Source organism: Podarcis gaigeae, assembly GCF_964106915.1.
Source record: "Podarcis gaigeae genome assembly, chromosome: 12".
NCBI lineage: Eukaryota > Metazoa > Chordata > Lepidosauria > Squamata > Lacertidae > Podarcis > Podarcis gaigeae.
In genome coordinates, this window is record NC_139688.1 from 56,405,534 (window position 1) to 56,432,954 (window position 27,421).

At 43.7% G+C, this 27,421-nt stretch overlaps 1 protein-coding gene across 4 annotated transcripts in view; it reads right to left on the minus strand.

The window, feature by feature from the left end:
* ELMO1 (engulfment and cell motility 1) overlaps positions 1-27,421 on the minus strand; it is a 299,706-nt gene that overhangs the window by 252,338 nt on the left and 19,947 nt on the right. The window contains exon 1 of one of the 4 annotated variants that reach the window (XM_083706315.1): positions 27,248-27,379. The exons of 2 other annotated variants lie outside the window; for them this stretch is intronic. The gene's annotated coding sequence lies outside the window, so the exon portion shown is untranslated. Of the gene's footprint in view, positions 1-10,943; positions 11,060-27,247; positions 27,380-27,421 lie in introns of those variants that run through there. One more of the 4 variants, XM_083706316.1, reaches the window with a different exon arrangement.

The following is a 27,421-nucleotide window of genomic DNA, read 5'->3' on the forward strand; positions in this document are numbered from 1 at the left end:
CGATGTTTCTATTATATTTTATATATATATATATATATATTATATGTGGGGTTTTGTGTCAGCGTCGCTTGTACAGGTTCTTTGCTATTCACTCGTGTTCCTTTGGTGGTGAGAGAGGTTGGCCCAGGGTGTGGTTGTTCATTTGTGATTGGCGGTGGTGATCTTTGTTTTCATGTGTGAGTGGGGTGGGTGGGTGTTTGGGGTCAGGTTAGCCCTTCGTCAACCATGTTAAGATGAGCAAGGGTTTAGGGCATGAACAACATGCAGACACACTTGCTCACTGGCAGAGCTCACAATTCCTCTAACTTTGTACAGTGGTGCCCCGCAAGACGAACGCCTCGCAAGACGGAAAACCCACTAGACGAAAGGGTTTTCCGTTTTGGAGGCGCTTCGCAAAACGAATTTCCCTATGGGCTTGCTTCGCAAGACGAAACGTCTTGCAAGTTCCTGCGGGTGTTTTCCCCTTTTTTTCCCCTTTTCCTAAGCCGCTAAGCCGCTTATCAGCTGATCCGCTAAAAGCCGCTAAACCACTAATAGCGCTAATCCGCTAAGTTGTCAATGGGCTTGCTTCGCAAGACGAAAAAACCGCTGTACGAAGAGCCTCACGGAACGGATTAATTTCGTCTTGCGAGGCACCACTGTATTAGTTTCCGCAGGCTGCACAGCAGGGCACATGTGTACCTATCTACTCAACCTAGTCATTGGTTCCATTTATATGCAATGGCTTTATTGTCGTGAGCTAAGACTTTTACCATAGCAAAATAGAAAAACGTTAACATATGGCGATAAACAGCGTCGTGAAAATGAAGATTAACAATCTGACTGAACGAACAACAGCTGCCCCAATGTTCCGAGGAGCTTCTAGCATTATTTAAGATTTGGGATGTTTTCAAGATCTGTGTAGTTCTATTAATAGCTGCTGATAAAGACTTGAGGATGGAAATGGGCTTGGTATATTATATAGATGACTCTTATTTGCATTCAGCATATGACTTTATCTATAATAAGGGACTGAACAAAATGGACATACCTATATGGGAAGTTTTGATGAATTTTCCTTGAGGGTGGGGAAATTTTCAGGGACTTTTATGGTGCAATAATTTTGCAATTCTTACAGTAGTAATTTTCCTACTAACTCTGGTATTTGCATGTCAGAGTTTTCTCTTTCTTGGCTGTGCTCATTGGAAGAAGGAAATGTATGAAAACTTGCATGTCACAGCGCAAGTGTTGTCAAATTGCCACCCGTGTCCCACCAAGGGCCACGTGAGTTTCATTCACATCTGTGAAAGATGAAGAGATGAAACGGCACATCCATCGCATTAAATATTTTTATCTTTTTTAACTGTATTTTTATTCCTTCTTTTATTTCTCACGTTGCATTTTGTTGTATTGCAGTTTGAATTCCATGAGACTAAAATTGCGATGCAATGTGTACGAGATCAAAAAGCAATAACAATACAATGAAAAATCATGGAATGTCTATCACAGCGCATTACAATTGTGGCAACAGGAAGAAAAATCACGGAGGAGTCCGCCAAGACACTTGGAAATTTCCAGATGGTCCATGAGGAAAAAGGGCTTCGGAACCACAGTATGAATGTACTACTACACTTGTAGTCTTCTAGCTTCTCAAAGGCTTTTGAGAAATAAGGTGGGAGGGGGGTAGCAGACTTTGGCTGTCAAGGAAGCTTTTTAGCAGCAGCTGAGTACTGTAATTCAGTCCTGAGTAGTTCAGTATAATGTTTACTCAGAAATAAGTTTCTTTGTGTTTAATAGGACTTACTCTCGGGTAGGATTGCAGCCTAGGCTTTGGTTTAAGATTGGCACTGGGGGGAAGCATAGTTTCAGGCAGAAATTCAACAGGCTAAGATATTTAGTTTGTTTTGTTCTCTTTGGTATGTGGGTCAGAGGGCCCAATCAAGTCTGTTGGAAACCTGGTGCGAAGAGGTGACTAAGTCATGACTTAACTGCCACATTGCAATGCGGATTCAGTGCAACTAAATCAGGCCAACTCAAAATTATCCACCAACATCTGCAGCCTGAATGGGACAGGGGGAGAGGGACTTCAAAATCCCTGGAAAATGGGTAGCAAGAATGTGAAAAGCTAGAAGTTTCGATAGATTATAAACAAGCCTTAAATTAAACCTAGAATAGAAAGTCTCTGGAAAGTCCTGCTTCTTAGCAAACAGCTAGATAATGGTATAGCCACGAGTGACTCATTTTCCTTCCACGTCATTAACAGAAGCAGGATTGGTGACCAGTTTCTTGCTTTAAAGTACCTATAATCGAAACAGACAGGATACAGATCTCCTATTCCCAAAAATTAACAGAAAGTCTATTTCATAGGCTTAATTAAGTAATACGATGAGGCAACGATGAATATACATATATGAAATGTACAGTTAAGGTAGAAGTATTCAAGCTTTCAAGTTACACAGACTTCTTCAGCAAATCAGAAAGTTTCATCAGACTACTGAAAACAGGGCCATTTTGTACATGTCCCAGGTAATCACGTTATTTCCTACCATATGTATGAATGGACTGAGAAGCAGGGTCTATATATGTATGTAGGCTCTAACTGCTGTTACTGGGGACGCGGGTGGCGCTGTGGGTTAACCACAGAGCCTAGGACTTGCTGATCAGAAGGTTGGCGGTTCAAATCCCCGTGGCGGGGTGAGCTCCCGTTGCTCAGTCCCTGCTCCTGTCAACCTAGCAGTTCGAAAGCACCCCCGGGTGCAAGTAGATAAATAGGGACCGCTTACCAGCGGGAAGGTAAATGGCATTCCATGTGCTGCGCTGGCTCGCCAGAGCAGCGATGTCACGCTGGCCACGTGACCCGGAAGTGTCTGCAGACAGCGCTGGCTCCCGGCCTATAGAGTGAGATGAGCGCACAACCCTAGAGTCTGGCAAGACTGGCCCGTACGGGCAGGGGTACCTTTACCTTTAAATAGGTACAGCTCCAGCGGGAAGGTAAGGTGTTTCTGTGTGCTGCTCTGGTTCGCCAGAAGCGGCATAGTCATGCTGGCCACATGAGCCGGAAGCTGTCTGCAGACAAACGCCGGCTCCCTCGGCCAATAAAGCGAGATGAGCGCCGCAACCCCAGAGTTGGTCACGACTGGACCTAATGGTCAGGGGTCCCTTTACCTTTACCTTTTTAACTCCTGTTACAACTCACACAAACCTAAGGGTGATATTCATATGCTTCAAAGCCTTGCATATAGAGAACCAATGCATGCCATTGCTGAATGTGTTTGTTTCGCTCAACTGAGCAATAGAACTTAAATATCCGCTTTATTCGCCATTCAGAAAGTTGCCCCAACAGAAAATGTAGCACAAAACACACAGACATAAAAATGCCTATACTTTTCTTTTAAAAAACAAACCAAAGTTTTTCTCCCCATCAAATGCGCTCAGCATAAATACATTTTGTGGCGTTTCTACCCTTTGCTCTATTTTAATATAAACACTGCCATCGTGGAGTAGCACTTACACTGCAAAACCAAGAAATACTTTCACAGCAGATAATTAAAGCAGCCTAATTTGCAACCACAACTGTGCCCTGTTATCTGTGCTTTGTGGAATTACAGAGTTCTGTGCTCTGCAGAATTACAGTGACAAACTTTTACAAGCCAGAACAGCAATTAAGTGTTCCTTTGACATGGCATATAGCATGTTTTTAGAAAAATCTAAGAGCAGGAATACTAAAATTAAAACAAAAAGTAGCCGCACCCAAAGTTTTGTGCCGTTTTTAAGCAAGAGAAACTATCCCATTTTGGTGGGAGAGGGCAGTAGACTAGGGCTCACCAAATCCTATGTGGCACTAACAAAGTCGGATTCTAACTGATTAGGATTCTAAAAGCACCATCTCACAAAGTTCTGCAGTCATTGGGAAAACAGGCATTCCTGCTACGAAAATGATCTGCAATGAGCCTTCCGTGCTCACTCTCCGATTCACCTCTTTTGCTCGCTCCCATGAGGAAGAGAGCGAAAGCTTCTGATTTTGATTTTATACTAACCACAGTTCCCTATGACATCCCAATTCAGGAAAATGTGGTATGCTTAAAATTACTGCTAGTAAAACATTCATACCCTGGCTTCAGATCCTCAATTTTCACTAACCATAGTTTAAACTAAGCATATTTATCCATGTTCAGATATCGAAGGGAATTCATTCCTTTATTCATCATTTTACTTGTATTCCGCTTTTGCACAAAAGAATCATGCTTCCAAACTAATTTACTGTATAAAACAGTTAAACACAAAAGCCACAGATATGATTAAAACAAGACTAAAACCATAACAATTTATCCAGCTGGCAAAGCCTCCTGGAACAAAAGCGTCTTCAATTGTTTCCACAAAGACAGGAATACTATTCCACAGAACAGGGGCAGCTAAACTAAAAGCCCTGCTCCGAGTTACTGCAAAGTGAGCTTCTGAGATCTTTGGAATTTGCAGGACAAACTTTCCTGCAGAATGCAGTGATCTACTGGGTATATAAGGGATCACCTGCAGCAATCTCCAGACCAACCCCAAGGGTACCCACCCCCTGGGCATTACAGTAATCCAACGGTGAGTGTTTAAGCGCACCATTTATAAGTCACACTAACTGTGTGGGGAAATAGCTTTTGATTGAATAATATGCGTTGATTCAAATAGCACACTTAACTTTCAAATTATTAAACACAGAATTGAAACAGTTGCATTAAAAAAGAATTAAGCGGCACTAAAAGCTCCAGAAATAGTTATTTAGTGGAAGAGTTGAACATTCAAAAATTAGCTAAATTCAAAAGAAAGTGAGCTTACATCTTAGCCTTCAGACTGAAAAGGAAAGCTTTAATAACCTGAATTTACCCTTGAGAAGAGTTATGGGGTTTCTTTCTACTGGATTTGGTCAAGAGATTCTGATTCATGTTAGGCAAGAACAGAATGCTCAGCTACATTGCTAGCCAAGCTTCACACGCAATATTGTGCCTAGATTTGTGTACATTATCACAGTGTATGGTAATTGCACATTTTATTCTTGGATATGTATGTATATCTAATGGGAAATGGCATTCAACTGCATTCATCACACAATACAACAGATGCTACGAAGAAGAACACTATGTACTGTACATTTTTTACTTCAAAGACAAAATATTTGTCTGACATTATTTCAACCAAAGCAGCTGCTGGGATACAATGACTTTTTAACACCACCACCACACTCCTTTTCAAGATGTTACTTGCCACCACATTCACAAAAACGATTCCCCAGCTCATATATGTATGTGAAGTCTGTCTTTTGTCCATTGTTTATTTCAGGGACACGCAGGCACGCAAATAACCATGTATTTTGGTTTATATTGCTCAAAACAGTACATGGGAGAATCCACAACATAAAAAGCCTCCCGCAGGAAATAAAACTAGCACATGGGTGTTTGAGATTCCAGCATTGCAGAGGGTTAGGCTAGATGACCCTCATGGGTCTCTTCCAACTCTACAATTCTACGATTCTCTGATAAGAGAGGAAAGACTTAGCAAAACTCCAGTCTGAAACTATATTCTGGTATTACATGCAGAGTAGCTCTTATGTGAGTATTTATTTAACAGTCTGGGGAGTCTCAGTTTACACTTAAGAAATTTTAATAAATCACATTTCAGATAATGGCTCAATTTCCCTAACAATGTAAGGAATACAGATTGTTCCCTCAGCTCTACATGAGTTTCCTTTCCTGTTGCTCTTACTAAAACATTTTAATAAGCTGATCAATCAAACAAATGCCTCCCCAAACCTGAACATAAGCAGCGGGGGGCAGAATCATATGGCATGGATTCCATTTATTCAGGATGGTGAGTGTCTTGTTCTCTCATTATTAATGGAAGGTGGGGGTGGAGCAACATCTTTCATGTTTTGTTGAATATTTGCAGAAGTACTTTTCTTCAAGACGGCATACCTTTAATCTCAAGACATTTTTCCATGAGCTCCTAAGTAGGTCACCAACTCAACCTTCACTGTTAAATTCTTCCTGCCTAAAGTTAATGCTTTTTCAATGCCTTACTGTTACAGAACGTTGGTTTATTCATAAATCCAATTCCTTTGCCTTCTCAAACGAAACTGTTTAGACGTGAAAATGCTTTATATGGTTTGGGGGGGGGGGAGTTGTTGGCCAATATTGCAAACCCCATACATCCCTTTTAACTTATTTCTCATGTGCCATTTTCTGCAAAACCACCCTTGAAAGCTAGCTCTGTCTCAGAAGGCTAAATGTGCTTGCTGAGCCGAGCTAATTAGTGATCCCTTTTCCCCTAAAGGACACGTTCGTAATGGTCTTTTCTTGAATTATGATTGTAGTGCTTTATTTCAAACTATAATGAGAAGGCATCTGCTTTTAATAGACAAGTGGAGCATCATGCCAAAGACCAATGAAAATGTGTGTTTTGTGACCAGGGATCTAAACCCCTGTAAATTCAAGTGCAAACATAACCCTGACAATTATGACAATTCAAAAGAGAATCAGATTTGGTTCTGAAGGCTAGTTTCTACTTTATTTTGCAGTTACTATGTACTCATCCCTATGTATAGATAATTTACAGCCTTGTCATACTCCTTTCCCAATTCTGAACCAATCAGTTGTTCCATACCCAGTTCTAACTGTTGCTTTTTGTCTCATATAGAGATTTCTCACGAGACAGATAAGGCTGTATATTATCTCCCTGCTTATTTAACTTATATGCAGAATACATCATGCAAAAGGCTGGACTGGATGAATCCCAAGCCGGTATTAAGATTGCCGGAAGAAATATCAACAACCTCAGATATGCAGATGACACAACCTTGATGGCAGAAAGTGAGGAGGAATTAAAGAACCTCTCAATGAGGGTGAGAGAGGAGAGCACAAAATATGGTCTGAAGCTCAACATCAAAAAAACGAAGATCATGGCCACTGGTCCCATCACCTCCTGGCAAACAGAAGGGGAAGAACTGGAAGCAGTGAGAGATTTTACCTTCTTGGGCTCCATTATCACGGCAGATGGTGACAGCAGTCACGAAATTAAAAGACGCCTGCTTCTTGGGAGAAAAGCAATGACAAGCCTAGACAGCATCTTTAAAAGCAGAGACATCACCTTGCCAACAAAGGTCCGTATAGTTAAAGCTATGGTTTTCCCAGTAGTGATGTATAGTAGTGAGAGCCAGACCATAAAGAAGGCTGATCGCCAAAGAATTGATGCTTTTTGAATTGTGGTGCTGGAGGAGACTCTGGAGAGTCCCATGGACTGCAAGAAGATCAAACCTATCCATTCTGAAGGAAATCAGCCCTGAGTGCTCACTGGAAGGACAGGTCCTGAAGCTGAGGCTCCAATACTTTGGCCACCTCATGAGAAGAGAAGACTCCCTGGAAAAGACCCTGATGTTGGGAAAGATGGAGGGCACAAGGAGAAGGGGACGACAGAGGACGAGATGGTTGGACAGTGTTCTCGAAGCTACCAGCATGAGTTTGACCAAACTGCGGGAGGCAGTGGAAGACAGGAGGGCCTGGCGTGCTTTGGTCCAGGGGGTCACGAAGAGTCGGGCACGACTAAACAACAACTATGTAAAGAAGCACAAGGAGAAACCTTTCGAGGAAGTAGGGACAAAAGTAGGGCTTATTTCTATAAAGCAGATTGATGAGAGGTGGGGAAAATATATGTTGCTGAAGATCACAACAGGATGTAAAAATTAGGGGCCTTAAACCCCTTCAGGAAAAAAGGCCTTAGGGAGTCTCAGGAAGAACCTCAGTCTCACTAGCTGCTTTATTTGGGTCTAAAAATGATTAGATACTTCCACTTTGCTTAGAAAGCTGAAATTTCTTCATACAGACCAAATCCAACGCACCCCGATAATCAGAAACATACGGAATTGTGACAGGAAATTCAAAGGGAACCCTGAAATTGTTGAGGCATTTCCACACCACCAAGAGATAACATCTGCTACACGTGTAGACCATGACACCCTGATTGCGAGTAAGTCCTAGCAGGGACGTTTATGTAGAAATGGGGGGAATGAAGCACACACCCCAATGCCTGAAGGGTTTCTAGACCACCTAGAAAGGCAAGATTTGGTACACATATTTCACAAGCCCCACAAGCCCCCTTCATCGGTTAATTGTACGAAGAGATGGCATCTCAGTTCCACTCGTGATGTCCATACATTGGGCGGTACTCAACTAAGCCTTACTCCGAGTAGGCCTAGTTGAATGCCACCCACTGAATGTGGCCTCTGTGGCAAGGAAGCCTATGACCCTAGGCTTCCCCACTGCAGACATCAGTGCTCAACCTGTGACAACACTGGGCACAGCATCAGCAACACAGCCTTGGTGCCATAGAGCCCTTCACAGGAACTACATATGAATGGAAATGGCTGAAAATGGAACACATTTAAGACTTTTGCGATTTAAAGGTACCTCGGAATTCCAGCTCCACGCAAGCTCCACTGGAGATGAGTTACCTCTTTGCACACTAGAATTATGAGATTTGGAGGAGACACTAATAATAATAATAATAATAATAATAATAATAATAATAATAATAATAATAATTTATTATTTGTACCCCGCCCATCTGGCTGGGTTTCCCCAGGTAGCGCTGTGGGTAAAACCTCAGTGCCTAGGACTTGCCGATCGTATGGTCGGCGGTTCGAATCCCCACGGAGGGGTGAGCTCCCGTCTTTCGGTCCCAGCTCCTGCCCACCTAGCAGGTCGAAAGCACCCCCAAGTGCAAGTAGATACCGTATTTTTCGCACCACAGGACGCACCGGACAATAGGACGCACCTTGTTTTAGAGGGGGGAGAACAAGGGGAAAAAATTCTTCCACTCTCTGCCCAGCGCCCCTTCAGCAAAGCGGCAGGATGCGCTGCGCAGAGAGTGGGAGAATTTTCCGCCTCTTGTTTTCCCGCTCTAAAACAAGGTGCCGTTTAAGGTGCGTTCAGGCGGCTACCTTGGAAGCCTGGAGAGCTAGAGGGGTCAGTGCGCACCGACCCCTCTCGCTCTCCAGGCTTCAGGATCCTTTCGACCTGCTCTTTGGGGCTGGCGGGGGGAAGCCCACCACCAGCCCCAAAGAGCAGGTCTGGGAGCAGCGGAAAGGCGCAGCGGAGAGGCTGCTGCCATAGTCACGCGTCACTTCTCCAGCTGGGAGAGGATCGCGGGGCTATGGCTTCTTTAGCCCCTCACGCGCTCTCCCGGCTGGAGAGGTGACACGCGGCTATGGAGGCTCCTGCCATAGCCGCACATTACCTCTCCAGCCGGGAGATGGCTGCGGGGCTATGGTGTCTTCGCTCCATAGGACGCACACACATTTCCCCTTCATTTTTGAAGGGGAAAAAGTGCGTCCTATAGAGCGAAAAATACGGTAAATAGGAACCGCTTTATAGCAGGAAGGTAAACGGTGTTTCCGTGTGCTGCGCTGGTGCTGGCTCACCAGAGCAGCTTCGTCACGCTGGCCACGTGACCCGGAAGTGTCTCTGGACAGCGCTGGCCCCCGGCCTCTTAAGTGAGATGAGCACACAACCCTAGAGTCAGACACGACTGGCCCGTACGGGCAGGGGTACCTTTACCTTTACCTTCCACTAGCAGACAGGAATTTGGAAAGGTCTCACAAAATGCAAATTTCATTCCAGCAGCAGGATAAAATTTATAGTTCACGTTCAATCCCAAGCCTGGGCCCATTAATCTCCTTTCACAAGGGACAGGTAACGTGTACTATACACTGCAGTGATATCTTCCTGAAATACCAAGTGAATCACAGTGAAATTGGTTGTACATGGTTATAGTACAATTCTTGGTTTAAAGCTTGAACATCAGCTCAATCCAGTAGCAGCCAGACTTCATTTACTAACCACACTTCTGGCCTGACTCACTGACAGAAATTGTTAGCATCCTTCTCCCATGAGCAAGAACCCTGGATTTTGGTGTGCATGTATCACAATGATACTCAAGCACATGATCTACACAGACCTGATCTATCAGGGCTCTGGTTACGCTTTTATAGGTTACCGCAACTGTGTGGTGCCTCAGCCATGTGGAAGCTATTTTTATTAGCCTCTTTTTCATTTTCCTCTATGTTCATTTACTCCAATGTAAACGTCTGACTCTAACATCTTCCCTCTTGTTTTGTTTACATGGAAATAATTTTCCCCCCTCATAAGAATAAACAGATTCTAATTCTACCCATTGCAGACAACATGCCATTATGCTGCAAGTCACCAGCTATATGCAAATATCATAAGGCGAATCATTTAAATGCATGTTTGGCATATTTCTTGAAGCTCAGCATGTTTAGATTTTTAAAAGATGAAGGTGGGAGTAGCTAAGATTGCATTTATTACCAAAGGCATAACACAGTGTTCTTTGGTTGTTCACATCACACAACCCAACTGCCTACTCTGGTAAATTTTCATCGGAAACCATAAATCAGAAAGCCTACAAAATGAAGAAACCCTTTCTTATTATTTTTTTATCCATAGTGATAAATAATAATAATTCTGAACTGCTTCCCTTTTTATGCTAGCAACAGTTGCCATATTTTATTTCTACAAATGGTCTCTGCCACTCTCAGCTGCAGAACTGGATTCAAATGGTCAATACAGCATAACAGGGTAAGGCATAGCAGCTATTATCAGCTTAGCAGAGGTTAGCAGGTTAATAGAAGCTTCCAGAGCAGAGCTTTGACATCTAACGTTGTTAAGAGCAGCTTCGCTTTCCATGTGTCATAGAAGATGTGGTTATATCCAGATTTTATGCAGGAAAAGACTGTGGTGTAGCCACAAAAAACAGTAGCATGTAGTGCATGGTATTTTGCAAACAAGTCCTGAAAAGTTATTAGATTACAAAATTGTTTACACAACTATATACCCACATATTTCTATGGTATTTATTAGAGGCTAAAGGGGGGGGAGTGTTTTTTTTGGATTTGCATAGCTTCTTACTTGACAAAGGCTCCAGATCTGCAGAGGATTTCAGTAACACATTTCATCACCCTTTCATCTCTCGTAAGTTTGATTTCAGAAGACAGGGAAGACCTTCCTACAAACAACATGGAGGAAGCAGCTGCAAAGTCGGAAAGCAGAAAACATTTATGTGCATTCAAGGCACACACACATCGCCGTGAACCTGGAAGTGGCCCCAAAAAGGGCCAAAAACGGTCCTAAAAGAGTGTAAAAACAATGAAAATAGCGTCTAGCAATCTCATGAGCCTTTGCAAGTGCAATCCCAGAAGCCTTTGCACCGACCTTTGAGGTCTGTGGAGAGTTGGAGTTTCAGCAAGGAAGTTTGGCGGGAGCAATTGTGGTGGAGTTTGGTGGAGTTTTGGTTTTTAAAGCGTTTCAAGAGGTTTAGATGGTGCTTACAGACTTTTTCAATGGTGTTCCCAATATTCAATTTAACTTAAATGCATGGTGCCTTGGAACATAACACACACACACACACCCATGTAAATGGGGAGTTGCCTGTATTAAACGTGGCATGTAGATTTTAATTCATTCATGCTAAACTATGAATCAAAGATTAACCCAGGCTTCATGATTTTCTTATCTCATTGCAAATTGATCTTCATCCACAACTCCACCAGGGATGAAAGGCTTTTCTTTTCAGAAATTCAAGCGTCAAGCTCTAGAAAGCTGTGAACGAGACAGAAAGAAAGCTGGTGCTGTCAATATAGGAGTATAGCATCTAGATCAAGGGAAGTAATAGTGCCACTGTATTCTGCTCTGGTCAGACCTCACCTGGAGTACTGTGTCCAGTTCTGGGCACCACAGTTCAAGAAGGACACTGACAAACTGGAACGTGTCCAGAGGAGGACAACCAAAATGGTCAAAGGCCTGGAAACGATGCCTTATGAGGAACGGCTAAGGGAGCTGGGCATGTTTAGCCTGGAGAAGAGGAGGTTAAGGGGTGATATGATAGCCATGTTCAAATATATAAAAGGATGTCACATAGAGGAGGGAGAAAGGTTGTTTTCTGCTGCTCCAGAGAAGCGGACACGGAGCAATGGTTCCAAACTACAAGAAAGAAGATTCCACCTAAACATTAGGAAGAACTTCCTGACAGTAAGAGCTGTTCGACAGTGAAATTTGCTGCCAAGGAGTGTGGTGGAGTCTCCTTCTTTGGAGGTCTTTAAGCAGAGGCTTGACAACCATATGTCAGGAGTGCTCTGATGGTGTTTCCTGCTTGGCAGGGGGTTGGACTCGATGGCCCTTGTGGTCTCTTCCAACTCTAGGATTCTATGATTCTATGATTCAATATCTGAGTCCTGCATATTATTGCAGCCTTGGGAGCCTCTCCTAGGAAACGGAGGGCAGAGATGAGGAACTTGTGGCCCTCCAGATGTGGTTGCACTGTAACTCCCATCACCGCTGACCATTTCACTATGTTGGCTGGGGTTGATAGAGTTGGTGTCAAACACCATCTAGAAGCCACAAGTTGTCCGCCCTTACCTTAAGAGGGTTTGCTTCCTCACCAGGAGGCAATGTTAGAAAATAGCCAGGAGCCAGGTACATTTTGCACCAGGCTAATGGCCACTTTGGGGACGCGGGTGGCGCTGTGGGTAAAAGCCTCAGCGCCTAGGACTTGCCGATCGAAAGGTCGGCGGTTCGAATCCCTGCGGCGGGGTGCGCTCCCGCTGCTCGGTCCCAGCGCCTGCCAACCTAGCAGTTCGAAAGCACCTCCGGGTGCAAGTAGATAAATAGGGACCGCTTACCAGCGGGAAGGTAAACGGCGTTTCCGTGTGCGGCTCTGGCTCGCCAGAGCAGCGATGTCACGCTGGCCACGTGACCCGGAAGTGTCTCCGGACAGTGCTGGCCCCTGGCCTCTTAAGTGAGATGGGCGCACAACCCCAGAGTCTATCAAGACTGGCCCGTACGGGCAGGGGTACCTTTACCTTTACCTTTTAATGGCCACTTGCGACCAAGTGAAGATTCCTTGGCGCCAGGATGGCACCTGATGTCTTCACCATCTGGATGCCTGAGGATCATTGGATCTTAACTGTTTTCACACACTAATACCACATCCTGTAGAATTCAATCAGTTATAGTTCATCTTCACAATCAGAATGATTCTGTGATTCTATGAATTTCAGGAACCAAAATGCTTTTTCCGCGCAGCCTGAGAAGCAGCAGTGTTACAGCTAATTGTTGTAGCGCCCACCCCACTGCCCTGCTGACAGTTGTGAAGAATATTCTCACATTATGAATGGTTCATGTCTCCATTGGTCTGGAGGAGACTCTTGAGAGTCCCATGGACTGCAAGAAGATCAGACCTATCCATTCTTAAGGAAATCAGCCCTGAGTGCTCACTGGAAGGACAGATCCTGAAGCTGAGGCTCCAATACTTTGGCCACCTCATGAGAAGAGAAGACTCCCTGGAAAAGACCCTGATGTTGGGAAAGATTGAGGGCACAAGGAGAAGGGGATGACCGAGGGCGAGATGGTTGGACAGTGCTCTCAAAGCTATCAGCATGAGTTTGACCAAACTGCAGGAGGCAGTGGAAGACAGGAGTGCCTGGTGTGCTCTGGTCCAGGGGGTCACGAAGAGTCGGACACGACTAAACGGCTAAACAACAACAATGTCACCATTAAGAAACAGAGGTAGGAATATACATAGACTGTTTCTGGATGAAGTTCTCAAAAGTTCTTAAACTAGCTCAAGCTTGTGAATCTGAACTAGACAGATGTTTCACTGATCATCAATCACAGTCAGTCCATCATTTGAGAAGGAAGAGTCGTCTTGCCCAAAAGTGGCAACCAGACATTACGTTTTGGAGACTACAACCTCGGTTTAAGGAGCCATTTGGCGCCTAGCTTATACATCTGATTTTCTAAAACTGCTAGCAGGTACATGTCTGCATCCTCACAGAACAACAAGAGAGGGAAAGGGATACACACATGCCCCCCCCCCCCATGTACCTGTGGGACCTCTGGAGCACTTCAGAGAAGGAAGCAGGGAGAAAACCACTTGCACATTTGTAACAGATAAGGGAGGAAGTAGGACTTGTTTTTGTTTTCCCTCAGAGTCATGTGGGACAGCAGACATACATCAACAATAATCCTCCAAGAAGACCCATAAATTCAATCAATCAATCAATCAATCAATCAGTGTGCCAAAGAACGGATTGGTCTCTATTACGAAAGCAAACAAAGCTGTGTGGCAGGAGTGACATTAAAAAGAAGCACCAACAGAAACATATATATAGTTCCAGATTATGAATTTAGATTGCTTATTTGTGTTATCCCATTGGAAACCTTCTCTATGAGAAAAGCACAAATCTTCGAAACAAATACATAACATATTAAAGGAAAACAAGCGTCCACGTGCCCTGTCTCTGGGTCAAAAGGCTGCAGCTTTGACTGGAGGGGCTGGAAGATGCTTCCAGGCAGAGACTAGCCCTCATACAACACGCTCAGGAATGAAAGGTCACCTTCTATCCAAAACAAACACTTTAAACATTGTGCTTGGCATGAAAGCCTCTCCTCCTAAGAGTCAACAATAGCACTTGCGCAGAACCTTAACCCAGTCTTTTATCAGTCTGCCTGATGCTGACTAGCTTCGTGGCCAAGGCGCTATTTTTAATCTACCTCCCGAACCGTCTTGGAAGAGGCCGTGGGCCGGCAAGGCCAGATTCGGAAGCCTCCTACTCTGTAAGCCAGAAAAAGATTACGTTATTAGAGAGGCAAAAATAAATGAGTTATCCTCACATCCCCTTAGCTAGTAGTACTGCACGGAAGGCAGTTGCATTCCACAAAGGGATTTAAAGCGCCATACATGCGACAACACTGGAGCAGCAAAATGTTACAGAAGCTGATGGATTTCGTGAAAGGGCATCCATTTACTTCATTTGCACTTGCAATAAGATCTGGTTATAGAAAATACTGCATTTTGCAGCTCTGAAAACCCCTCCCCCCCAACCCTTACCCTGCAGTTTTTGTTATTTTTGACCATGTTTATATCTTCCACCATGGAACCCAAGGCAGTTCCCAAGAAGTCTCCCAACCCAACTCAGAGCTGCTTCTGCAAGGCAAGAGTATTATACAGTCTGCCCTCAGGCCATGTATCTAAAAAAAAATCAGGAACCTAAGTCTGCCACCAACCAAAGCTGTCAACTTACAGATTTGAAAATAAGGGACCAGCAGCCTTGAAAATAAGGGACCAGCAGCCAAAATAAGGGACCTGCAGCCTCACCTGTTCCAGGCACTCCAGTCCTCCTGTCCTCCTGCAGTCTGGTCAAACTCATGCTGGTAGCTTCGAGAACACTGTCCAACCAACTTTGTAACCAGAGGTTCAACTGAATAGAATCTGAATCACATGCACCACAAGGCCTATGCAGCCTCAACTTAAGATGGCTCCCCGGCTTGGCTTTGCACTGCAAAGTTTGCAGCAGCACGTGCAACAAAATGGTGTCCAACATTCAAAAAACCCCTCAGCTTGCATTAACTAGCCACACACAAGGCATGCAAGCTCCACCCCCCAGTTGTTCTTAGACTTCTTATTGGGTGAGCAACACAGCCAAGCAACACAGTTGGAGCCTCCCTCCTCCCTGGCCGGCAGAGAGGGAGGGAGAGGAGCTGCTTCCTTTGAAATTTAAGGGACATCATTTAAGGGACATTTAAGGGACATCCTTCAATAAGGGACAGCAGCGGGACATGGCGCTGGAATAAGGGACTGTCCCTTCAAATAAGGAACACTTGACAGCTATGCCACCAACCCATTTAGGCGCTAACAAGTCGAGACAAAATCAAACAATATTTGATCAGATCTACAGACCCTGATTTGCGGTGGGGATTCACCTAGGCCTGGCATTTTATTTTATTATTTTATTATTTAATATGCTTTTTATTGATTTTCTTACATGGTAAAGATAATACATTCCAAGTAAAATACAAAAGATACAACAAATTACCAAATAAACAAATATGTATAAATCCTTAAATTCCTAAAGAATACTTGTATTATTTAATTCAGAATTTCTTAATTTCTCCATATGACTTCCAATCTCCTTATTGAGGGTTCATCCTCCCCCCCCTTTTTTATTATCACTGCTTCCATATTCCTTATCTCCATTTCTTTCTTTTATTTTATCTCATATATTCTTTATTGAACTTACAGATTGCAGAGTTCATTCAAAACATGTCCAGGTTTTCACTTGTGGACAATGTTTAATTGAATATTCTTTGTAAATTCCCCATTCTTTTTTTATTCCTTTGTGTTGGCTGTCTCCTAATTGTCTCAGTCATTTTTGCTAATTCAAGATATTCAAGCAGTTTTATTTTATTTTTAAATGCCCCACTGCACTCTCAAAAATAATAATATTCGGAAGCACATGATGTGATGATGGCCACCAGCTTAGGGCAATTTTTCCGAAAGGATTCTTTCTTTTAACTTTAAAATATTTGCAGTTTTCTGACTGACAGCAGGACAGGCTTCAAGAAGATTGGGACACAACAGACACAATATTCTGCTGGGTTTTTTTCCGGCCCTTTCCTAGTGTTATGTACTGAGTTGAATAGGATCCAAATTGCAGCAGTCTGATTGGTCCTAGAACAATAGGATTCAGAATGCAGTAGTCTGATTGGTCTTCAGGAGCCACCCAATCCAACTCCAGGTGGACGTGAATCAGCAACCTGATTGGCCTACAGGAGAATCCTGGAACTAGCCAATCACGTGGGGCCCATTGTGTAAATAATGTATATAAAGCAGACATTTCGGGGAAACTTCCATTCCTCACTACTATGAGCTGAATAAAGAGCATGAAATCCACACTCGACTCCGAATATATTTCACCTAGGCTTCCCTCAGAAGCCCAGAAGCCTCCCAAGGGCTGTAGGCCCAAAAAAGTGGCCTAGAAAAAATGAGATCCAAGAAAAAGGGAGGGAACAAAAACCTGGTGCGGATGACGGAAGGGAGCTGAAAGGGGATCCAGGAAACAAACACAAAGGGGTGTGTGAAAATGGAGCCAGGGGAGTTGTCTCTCCCCTGAAGTATCCCTCAAAAGTTGCCCCTCTGTGTATTCTTCTAAATATTAACTGCCTACCAGTGGTGAGATGGGCAGAGACAAACCCACATCGGGGATCCCAATTCTCCCCTACAGGAGAAACTTATATAAATAATACTCATTTATTTTTAAAATATTTACAGCCCACTTTTCTGACTGACAGCAGGTCACGTTTCAAGGCAGCTACTCATAAAAGACTGGGATGCCACAAACACTACATACATACATACATACATACATACATACATACATACATACGGCAGCTGTGACTGATGAAAGTATTAAGGGAACATGAAGTAAAGTGCTCTCTCTCCCCAGCTTTTAGGATATTCTGCTGAAATTAGGATTCAGCAAGTGATAGAAGCCTGTTGCCTTCGTATCGTGCTTGAGATTCCATTTCTCAGGGATGTCTAGATAAAGCGTTGGTCTGAACTAGGAATCCTCCTATTTTTCTAATATCCCAAATATGCAGTAACTGCCTCCATGGATGCACCAGGTCAGATGCTACTTCCTCCACTGGTCTGCATTCCCTGGGCTCACTTTGGAGTGATTTACTGTGCCTGACCCAGCCCTGTGTTGCATTTGAACAAACACCTGGCAATTACATTAACCGCACAGAAAGGCAGTTGTACAGTTTTACCAAGGCTAAAGGCTAATCTCTCTAGTAGTTTGACCTGCTAGCAGGACCATTAGGCAAAGGAGCCTGCAAAGAAACACCTTTCAAATATATGAAAATGTAGTGTGGAGATCTATTGGGAACACAATTGAGGGTGTGTTAAAAGGAAAAACTATGAATGGACGAAACTGTGCTTTGAATTCACCAAAGACATCAATTCAAAGTCTCAAGATAAAGCAAATGGGAACGAAAAAAGACATTAAAAGCTAAATTGGAGCAAGTTCATAAAAAACACTAGAAAAACCTTTCATTCCCGCTTATACTCAATGAGGGACCAAGAAACATAGTTGCTATACCAATTTTTTTACCTCTGCAGTCTTAGATGGGAAATCCCTACAGGAACAGGCATGCATGCTGCCCTCCAAAACACACACAGAGACCTGGTACCAATAATCTCCCCCATCGTTGAGAGGTGACAGTCACACAATATATTCTGTGCTAAAGCACCCCAGTCCATTAATTCAAGATGGGTTCAGGAGCTACATTTCTACACAGGGGGTTTTGCTTCTGGGACTGGAAAGAACAACGGGGTTCCTTCGCAGAGGCTCTCTTTGAGACAAAGGCACAGTGTCCCTATAAAAAAATTGGCAAATCGCTAAAGCCAAATCAGCAGCAAATAACTCAACGTCAGTTTCCCTCGTTTTATAGCAGTGGGCTGTCAAATCCCTATGTTTATACATCTGTCTTCCTCCACAGCTGCTGGCTGACTCCTCGGCAAGTTACCCATTATGGGATGGGATGTAGCACTCACTAGGGCTTCACCATGAGGAACATGCTATCTGCCAGCTCATCCCCAAAATCCGGCCTCAGCGTGCCTAGAGTCTTGCTTGCTCACCTGCTGTCCCTAGTTGTGCCATTGCCTTTTGACTGAACTGCACCAGAAACTCCCGAAAAGCTGAATAAAGGAAGCAGAGAAGTCCAAGAGGTGGGGGGGGGGGGTATTGGAAGGAGATCTGAAAGACATGAAAGCTGTAGTTCTCAAAGTGTGTGGCATGCCACACTAGTGTGGGCAGAGAGGGTGGCAAGTGGGACAGTAAGATTCAAGGACCATCAAAGGAACATTTAAACATCTCATTAGGGTAGAAGGTCAAGAATTATGGAAGTTGTAGTCCTGTCACATCAGGAGAACCACAAGTTAGTCACCTTTGATTTAGAGCAGGCATAGGCAAATTCCACCTTCCAGGTGTTTTGGGACTACAACTCCCATCATCCCTGGCTAACAGGACCAGTGGTCAGGGATGATGGGAACTGTAGTCCAAAACATCTGGAGGGTCAAGTTTGCCTATGCTTTATTTAGTGTCTCTGGATCAGCAAACTCTGCCTAAATAGAGGGGCTGAGGTAGAATACCTCCAGAGACAACGTCTGCACATAGCTTGAGGAAAACTGATATACCAAGCTCCTTACAATGAGGGAAATGCCAGGGGAAGAATTAATAATTCCCAAAGGTATCAATAGAAAATGATGCCAGTAACATGCCAAACACGGCGTGTTACTGGCATCACCGTTCTGTAGTTGGCTTTAACCCTGCAACCTCATTCTGTGGTGGGCCTCAGTAATATTCAGCTTTTCTAATGAGGCCCGGAGGGTAGAATATTTGAGAAACCTTGGTCTAAGAGACGTGGAGGAAGTCAGGTGACACCTGAGAGGAAAAGTGGCTTTCGTGGGAATTATGGTTTTGCGCCACCCCTAGCAGCATGTCTGCCAAAACCTTCCCACCGAACGAGAAGATGCATCTGAGTTAGTATGCTGACCTTGTCTCATCCACATCAAATGCACACACCTGATACTGGGGGAAAGAAGAAGCAGGAGTTGGCAAAGGAAGCTGCAGTGCACCAAACTGTTTTGTTCTTTCCACACGGATATTCAAAGAGGGAATGAGGCCATGCAGTGAGACTATCCCCAAACTCTGAGAAATTAAAAGGGTAATTTGCCTAGTCCTAGGCAATGGGTGTCTTCACTGACTCCGACTCCAGACAAGACTTTGCAGCTTCAATTCCCAGCTCCTGCAATGGAAAAACTAAGGGGGAAGGGGATGCTTAATTCTTCCCTTTTGCAAACACTCCCCCCCCCCCTGAATTTCCCACAGGGTTACAGAACAGTGTTGATGAGTAAGCACAGGTTTCCAAGTGGCAGCTGAGACAGGGCTGCTCTATAGCGTGCACTTGGGCCCTCAAACACCGAAGAACAACATTCCACTTTTGCCAAGTACCTCGGAGAAGTTTGGACATGGTAGCTCTGCGAGAAGAGCGAACTAAATTAAATTAGAAAGTTGCGCTTATTTCTCTGGGGAGGCGGGGAAAATGGGTAGAGATTTGACCCAACACAACTTTTTACTGTTGACTTTTGCACCTTTCAATAACCCTAACATTCAGCAAAACCAAAACACATTTGCCCATAAAACTAAAATCAGGCAGTTGCCATGCTGGCATGTTTAAATACAAAGCTAGCACAGATGGAATTAATAGATACAACATTTTTATAAAAAAAACAAAACCACAAACACCCTGAAGTTAAGCTGTTGTTTCCACCAACCTCGCACAAACGTGTTTCTTTTTTTCTTTCTCTCTCTCTTTCTTCATTCATTATTGTTTTAAATGTAAAGAACAGAAAGCATTTGTTTTCCTCCCCCATCCCAACCGTCTTATGACTGGCAGCATTTGAAGGGAACGGAAGAAAGGACGCCCCACACACCACAAGAAACAAAGCCCTTCTTACACAACAATTCAGCATGACTGCTTCCTATAAGCAACCTCAGAAGTACCACCCTCTCTTTTTGAAAACGACAGAGGAGTGTAGAATTACATCCGGGCGTACAATTAAAAAGGAGTTCCTGTACTTTTGAAGAGTTTATTGTCCACACAGAACTAAACAGCAAGAGTCCCTTCTGTCTATATAGGTTCAACCTGCTCCAATGGCCAAGCATGGCTCTTTCAGTGCAGAGGGTTTTTTGAGCACGCCAATGTGGGCAAGGGCATCGGTTGAATCGTTGATTGCAAGGGCACCTGTTGAATCGGTACCTTCCTCTTCTCATTCATGTGCAAAGGCCTCCGTGTGACCCCACATGGAACTGAAAACTACCAGTAAAGCTGAAAATGAAATCTCACTACCCTGGGTTTATGGTAACTCCAACAGGGATGCATAAAAAAAGGAGAAATGATCAGATTTCATGATAGGTCACACCAATGCACTCATTCAACGATGAAAGCCACTTGTGAACAGGAGTCTTTTAGGCCCCAAATCTCACCTTCTTAACTTTGGGAGCTTTGAAAAGAGATACAAGGAAAACATTAGGGAAGGAAATCTCTATTAAACGATCCTTAATTCAAGAAGATATGCCTCAAGATAACACAGGTTCTTGCCCACTATTGGCCACAAGGACATCTTGTACTTGAGGAAATTGAACCAGAGTCTGGTTTCTTTCCGGACTGAAATCCAGAATCAGATCAGTCTATAGCTGCTATAGGTAGATACTGCTGCTCAGGAATGATAACTCCAATTAACAGGCCTGCCCTCCTTTACATCACCAAACAAGAGCATTTCATCCCACTGTTTTGCATTCGCAGCGCATTCCTGAGAAAAGACGTATTTTCAAATTGTTGGATATAATGGCCACGTTCACACATCACACTTCAACCAAACGATTGATTTAGCAGGAACATTTTGGCTGGTGAGGAGGAAATCGCAGCCACTTTGCTCCTTCCTGGGCTGTTTGGTGTGGCCTGGCAGCTCAGCCAAGGTTTGGTTTCGCACAGGGCTGGAAAACCAGATGTTGCTGGACTCCCAACTCCCATCAGCCCCAGCCAGCCAATTCAGGGATGGGAGCTGTGGGGCAGCAACATCTAGAGGGCCAAAGGCTCCTCAGACCTGGCTAAGCACGTCATCCAAACCCAGGAACATGTAGGGCAACCAATGTCCCTCCTCAAATGTGGATGATGGGGAACATAAGCAATGGCAAGGGCCAAATACAGCCCCACTCTGCCACCCCACATGACTCTACATAGTTCCATCCTTATTTTAGACATTGGGATACACTGGTATATCGTGATTAGCAATGCTGAAAACCAGGTATCGCCCATCCCTCCCACACATCTTCTGCATCCCTCATCCAGGCAAACGAGAGACATTATCATGGTTCAAAGAGACATTCCAGGTAGGCAAGAGCACTTGAGGGTGGCATGAAGCTGTGCCAGGTGAAAAGTGTGGCCCAGGCAGAAGGTAAATGGCCTGAGGAAGGAGCTGGGCCTGGGGAAGAGGTTCACGGGCTGGACAGAGAGGCTTGGGGGGTGCGTTCGGACCCTGGGGCTGAGGTTGCACACCCTTGTTTTACCCCTAATAGGGTAAAGGGTAAAGGGACCCCTGGCCGTTAAGTCCAGTCGTGGCCGACTCTGGGGTTGCGGTGCTCATCTTGCTTTATTGGCCGAGGGAGCTGGCGTACAGCTTCCGGGTCATGTGGCCAGCATGACTAAGCCGCTTCTGGCGAACCAGAGCAGCGCATGGAAACACCGTTTAACTTCCCGCCAGAGCAGCACCTATTTATCTACTTGCACTTTGACGTGCTTTTGAACTGCTAGGTTGGCAGGAGCAGGGACCGAGCAACGGGAGCTCACCCCGTTGCGGGAATTCAAACCGCCAACCTTCTGATCAGCAAGTCCTAGGCTCTGTGGTTTAACCCACAGCGCCACCTGCGTCCCTTTTACCCCTAATAACTTCCCCCAATTTCTGAAGTAACAAGCACTCATTACTCTTATGTGAGGACATATAGGGTTGCAGGCTATGCAAAGATGCACACCCACAACCAAAAAAGGGAATTAAACATCACAGATAGAAGACTGGTGAAAATGCCTCTATTCTGATGGTAGTTATTCCTGCTTCCCACTAACAATGTTCTATTTACCATGAGCAAACAGCAGCAGTTTAGTTTCTTCATTATTCTTAAAGGAGGGCTGGATGGAACCTTTATTTTTTGTAGAGAAGGTGGAAATGCTAGACCAGGCTTGTCTTCCACCTTATTCTTTTCATTTCGCACTCTGAGTTGAACAGCAAGGTTTGGAAGCCAACCTTTTCTTGAAAATCCTGCACCAGCACAAAAGCAGACAAAATAGTCGTACTGGGAGCGCAGTTGCAACTCGGAGGAGATTGACAGCTGGTCCTGTTCAGGACGCTTAACACAGCAGGGGCTTCTTATGTCAGGCAACAGAAGCCGCCTCTCTAGACATCACGCAGCAAAAGAATTCTCAATTATGCTAGAGTACTTTCAGCTTGCGGCTTCTGTAGTTTCAAGAGACGCTGCTGCTGATTTTGCCTGTAATACTAGACAACAATTTCCCCTGATTCACAAACATAAAGGGGCAGAGAGGTTCTAGCAAGATGTGCCGCTACCCACAGCCCAGAACACTGCACACATGTTTTTGGAAGGTTAGTTGTAGTTAAAAGATACTGAAGTTAGTGATCACTCCAACTCTGTTTAAATCGAAACAGGGAAAATTTGCTATTGGCTCCAGTTACTCTAGGAGCCCATCATTCATTAAAGTCATCAAAACTAAAATAATATATCTAACGATTATCCCATGGTGTGGATACACATCTTGTATTCTACTTGGGAAGAACAGAACAAGGGTACAGTGGTACCTCTGGTTACATACGCTTCAGGTTACATACGCTTCAGGCTACAAACTTTGCTAACCCAGAAATAGTGCTTCAGGTTAAGAACTTTGTTTCAGGTTGAGAACAGAAATCGTGCTCCGGTGGCGCGGCTAAAGTGGTGCTTCAGGTTAAGAACAGTTTCAGGTTAAGTACAGACCTCCGGAACGAATTAAGTACTTAACCCGAGGTACCACTGTATTAACTTGGTAGAACAAACTTGCTACAGGAAACACCAACATTTTTCATAGCACCCAATTTGACCTGCAACAGAACCTTCTCCATTCAAAAGGTCAACAGTTAGAACAGAAATACTCTGATCTAAAATTGATAATTACACTCCACTTCCAGTTTATGGAAATGTATAAGGTGGCGAAACTGTTCCTGGGCTTGGCCACTTCAGACGGCAGGTGGACACTGTGTAATTGAATGCTATCCTATTAAAATAAAGCAAAACCCTATACAGAGAAAATAAAATCCAAGGAAGAAAAAAATCTAGCTGAAATTCTGATGCAGGAAGTTTTTCAGATGTGCCCAGGAGCAATTTTTTAGCACCTCACCTGCTGCTTGTGTGAAAACAAAGCCAGAGAAAGATGGGGAGTCAACCATCTAGCGCTTTCCAAATGGGTAGAAACAAAGAGCACAGGGACCACACTATTTAAAAGCACCAATATGCAGACATTTGAGAGTATAGTTGTATGTATGGTTGTATTGTTTAAAAACTAAACTGATTTGGTCTGACCTCTGGATTCAGTTGTTGTTCACGTATTTAAATAATATACAGTAAATATGTTACTGATACCTGTTCTTCTACATACAACTACAATAACAAAAATACAATTAATAACAATAATTCAAAAAGCCTTATGCAATTAAGGCTAAAACTAGGGGAGACTTAATGGAGGAATTACTCAAACAATCATTAAAAGCTTGTTGAAGCTTTCCAAGATGCATGCTTTCCCATGTCTCTTGAAAGGAGATTAGGTAATAGGCCTGACAGTTAAGATTGAAAAGTTTTTCAGAGCTGCGTTGCCACAACTAAAAAGACCCTGTCTCTCATGCACACTCACCAACCTCAAAGACTGCTCAAGAGATCCTTAATGCAACCTGGTTCCAGAGTAACACCAGAACTTCAAATTTGGCATTGGAAAAAACCAGGTGACCAAAGAAGCTGATTTAAGCCCCAGGTTATATGCTCTGATAGGAAAGCACCAGATAAAAGCCTCATCATTGCATTTTGGATCAACTAAAATTTCTGGGCTTTTTTGAAAAGCAGCGCCATGAAGACAACATTGCAAGAATTTAGTCTGGAGGTAGCTACAGCATGGATATCTGAAAATATGTTCCCAAAGTTATTATACTTTGAGATGAGCATAAGAGAGCTGGGATGCAAAAGAGCTAAATTGCAAGTTTTCACTGAATTTTATTCACTGCAGTCCAATATGTTGGCAATTAATTTAATGTTTTAATGAGCTAGAATGGCTTAAGCAGGTGTTTAATAGAGATGCTTAGTCAGTTATTATTAAGTTCCTGATATTTTATAGACCGTGATGCTGGGAAAACGGCAGACTGCATACAGAAATTTCCACTATCTCAATTTATCAGCAATCTCTGTAATTATTTTTCAAGTAAAGCAATATGAAATGAAGTGCCAAAAAGCTTATTAATCCAATTTCTTTCTCATGGGCATAAAAGGGTGTCTATAGCCTCTCCTCCTGCACACCCCATTATTTAAAATGGATGGTGCACAGTTTAAAAGACAGAAATTCACCTTTGCCCTTTGTACGCACAATTCATTAAAGACTTCCATAACGCTTAGCATTTGTGTATTGCTTTAGTGTTCAAACTGCTTTAGATTCATTCTCTCAGTAACCCTTTCAACCATCCAATAAGACAGGTCACTCTTATCCACATATTACAGACAGATGGCTAAGCAATATAGCAACTTGCCCGAAGCTGCCTGCAGCCTTCATTAGGGCTGGTTTCCAACATCGTGATGTGTCACCAGCTAAACATTGTGATATATTGATATATCACGATGTCTGAATTAAGAATGGAGCTACGCAGAGGCATTGGTCAGCTTCACGGTTTTTCCCATTGTGATTTTTGCATAGCACACACGATTCACAATATATTGCCAGGTCAAAAATTATGAAACCGCTATCATGATATGGACTTCAAATCAGTTTTGGATGATATATCGATGTATCGCCCAGCCCCGGCCTTCGCAGCCAAGGTGATACTTGAACCAGGGATTTTCTTACCTGCTACAATACACTGGATCTCTGTTGTTTTGTTGGCTCAGAGAGTTATAGGGATATGACAAGTCATGTACAGTGGTACTTTGGTTCTCAAATGTAATCCATTCCGGAAGTCCGCTCAACTTCCAAAATGTTCGAAAACCAAGGCGCGGGCTTCTGATTGGCGCAGACACCCCAGAAACAATAGCCAACAGCCGCATCAGATGTTCAGCTTCTGAAATAAGTTCAAAAACCGGAACACTTACTTCTGGGTTTTCAGCGTTTGGGAGCCAGTTTGTTCGTCAACTAAGCCATTTGAGAACCAAGGTTTCACTGTAGTTCAGTCTCATGCCCCTCCAAAACCTGCATGTATTTCTTGTAAGCAGCTCCAGCAATTCTGCGCACTCCACTGCCATGTGCCCTGCACCACTACATGCATGTAGCGGCTCTAAAAACGGACTATGTGCTGCATTCTGTTTTGTTACCGTGCTTTTACATAAAACCATCTGTGCGCTAACGTTCACTATAAGGCCACTCTCACGCACAAGCAACACTGGCTTGCTTAGGGGAAGCTGGGAGGTGGGGGAGCAAAACAATGATAAAACTGGGGTTACCGTACTTTTCCGTCTGTAAGATGCTTCCTTGTATACGACACCCCCCTCCATCATTTGGGGGACTAAATTTTAAGAAAATGAGGGGAGATGGCCCAAAGTTTTTGAGCCTCTCCCGCTCCACGCAGCTGCGGGCAAGAAACACACCCTGGATCGTTTCCCATGCGCAGCGACATCGGGTGAATTTGCGTTCCCTCCAGCCCCCCGGTTTGCAGGAGCGCAACCTCCCCCGATGCAGCCACGCATGGGAAACGTTCCAGGGAGTGCTTCCCGCGCGCAGCGGCATTGGGTGACCCCAGTTTTTTGACGTGATTTTTGAGTCAAAAAATCTCGTCCAATACACAGAAAAATACGGTAATTTACATTAAGAAGAGTGGTATTATACCAACAAAAACAGAGTGGCTTGCCAAATTATTGGAGTACTACAATATATCCAAAACAATGGGAGAAATTGGAAGGATCTCAAAAGAGAAGATAGACAGGGACTGGAAGGCGTTTAAAGGATACTTGCAAAACCATATTGTAAAATCAGAACTCCTCTTAGAATAAATAAGTTCCGTTTTAAATACTGAAATACTAAATAAGATGGCTAACAATGTGTAATAGAAAAAGAAGCATGACATTAGGTTAAAGGTGTGTGAAAGAAAGCAATAGAAGTGGAAAGAAATTGCAATTGAGTAGATTGGAAGTCTAACACAAAGGTGAGGTGAGGGGTGGTGGATGGTGATGGGAAAAGGAATGATCTGTGGGATTGAGTGTAGGTATGTTTGAACACTTTTAAGGATTGTATGGAATGTTTGTTTGTATGCTTGTATATTCGCAATATGTGTGTATTAATGATGAATTATTTTAATAATAAAAACTTTTAAAAATCAAAAAAGAAGAGTCCAGTTGGATCAGTCCAATCTAGTTACAGAATCATAGACCTTGAGCCAGTCACAGCCTCTTAACCTACCTCACAGGGTTGTTGTGCGGATTAATGGGGGAAGGGTAACCATGTACACATTGGGGGTGGGAAAGGTGGCATAATAATAATAATAATAATAATAATAATAATAATAATAATGCCCTTCTGCTTACCCGCTTAAGGAAACTGGAGGTGCCAGCCAGATGGCGATGTCAGTCACCAGCCCGGCACCCAGAGATCTCCATGTGGTTGCAGCTGGAGTCTAATCAAATGCCCCAGGACCCTGTTGTGCAGTCTGTGTGCTAAGCTTGCAGTGTAGTTCTACTCTGACAACACAGACCTTCAGG